The 1,400-nt window shown below is 39.8% G+C and overlaps 2 non-coding genes across 2 annotated transcripts; both read left to right on the top strand.

Moving 5' to 3' along the window:
• TRNAR-UCU (transfer RNA arginine (anticodon UCU)) lies at positions 1–88 on the top strand. Its single transcript is given in 2 exon segments — positions 1–37; positions 53–88. It is a non-coding gene; the product is annotated as a tRNA-Arg (tRNA).
• Positions 89–991: 903 nt separating this feature from the next.
• On the top strand, positions 992–1,101 carry TRNAL-CAA (transfer RNA leucine (anticodon CAA)). Its single transcript has 2 exons — positions 992–1,029; positions 1,056–1,101. It is a non-coding gene; the product is annotated as a tRNA-Leu (tRNA).
• Positions 1,102–1,400: the final 299 nt, after the last annotated feature.

Below are 1,400 nucleotides of genomic sequence, written 5' to 3'. Positions count from 1 at the left end.
GGCTCTGTGGCGCAATGGATAGCGCATTGGACTTCTAGCACTTGAGCAAGGCATTCAAAGGTTGTGGGTTCAAGTCCCACCTGAGTTGTTGTTTCTCCAGTGGTTGACTGCATTTGATGTTCTTGTTTAGTTGTAAGTTGCAATATCCACAAATTGTCTCTGAAAAATTTCTGTAATACTATTGACAGATCTTAATCTGACAGATTTTAATTGAAGCATTAAATTGTATTTCCAAATATCCACAATTTGTTTGTGAGAAATTATGGTAATCTGAAACAATAGAACTATCTAACACAAGTGTGGAAAGCAGTTTAGCGCTCCGTTTGTAAGATTAAAGTTTTGATGCGAAAATAATGCCAATATTCAAAGGTTGTGGGTTCGAGTCCCACTAGAGTGGTGTTTTTTTTCCAGTGGTTGACTGCATTTGATGTGCTTGTTTAGTTTTAGGTTGCAATATCCACAAATTGTCTCTGAAAAATGTCTGTAATACAATTTACAGATTTTACTCTAGTGTGAAATGTGTTTCAGTAGTGGGCCCTGTGGCACATTATACAAAGGATGATCACATAGATTTCTTTGGGCAAAAAGATTAGGAAATGTACAACAGAAAATCAAGGGTGCCCTGTGACTCTTATGGAGCCACTTGGAGCCAAAGTCTTCATAACAATAGTTGGAGATAGAATTAAAGTTTGCCTTTAAGTGTTTGAAACAGTACATCGCAATCAACTTTGATTTCATTAAAGGTGTTGGCAACGCACAATACGTAGAAGAACCCTGCATGCCCAGGGGGCGATATGTTTGGTGGACATATGGCACATCAAAAAACACATGTGAAATCTTAGCCTTCACATGCAGGATCTCAAGTCTGCTTACCCTGTGACTCTAATGAAGCCACTTTAAACCAATGCAGTGGCAAAAGGTCCCCTAAGAGCTAGTCCCTTGCCTTGAAACCATGTAAAAAAAATATCTTCTTTCGTAGCAGCAGTAGCTTGTCAGGATGGCCGAGTGGTCTAAGGTGCCAGACTCAAGAATGCTATCTTCTCTCTGTGAGGGTCTTCTGGTCTCCATGTGGAGGTGTGGCTTCAAATCCCACTTCTGACAGTCATCTCTTTTTGTGCTTTGAGCTTCGTTTAATTCAACAATTTTTTGAGAAAAAATCCAAGATTGAATTTAAGCGTTGAAAGAGTACATTGCAGAAGACATTGATTTCATAACATAAGACAGCAATGTACAATCTCTAGACTCAAAAGAACAGTAACCTGGGGATCTAAACCACCAGCAACCTCAAGACAACTCAAATTTGCAATCTTCCAATCCAAAGTCAGACACCTTACCCATTAAGCCACGAGGTCTGGACGGAACGCGAGAGTCTTATTCCGCACTTTGGAGACAAGACATAC

This window comes from Sceloporus occidentalis, unplaced genomic scaffold (genome assembly GCF_023333645.1).
Source record: "Sceloporus occidentalis isolate IW3139 unplaced genomic scaffold, rSceOcc1.0.p SCAF_102, whole genome shotgun sequence".
NCBI lineage: Eukaryota > Metazoa > Chordata > Lepidosauria > Squamata > Phrynosomatidae > Sceloporus > Sceloporus occidentalis.
This window is presented reverse-complemented; position numbering and strand designations above follow the sequence as displayed.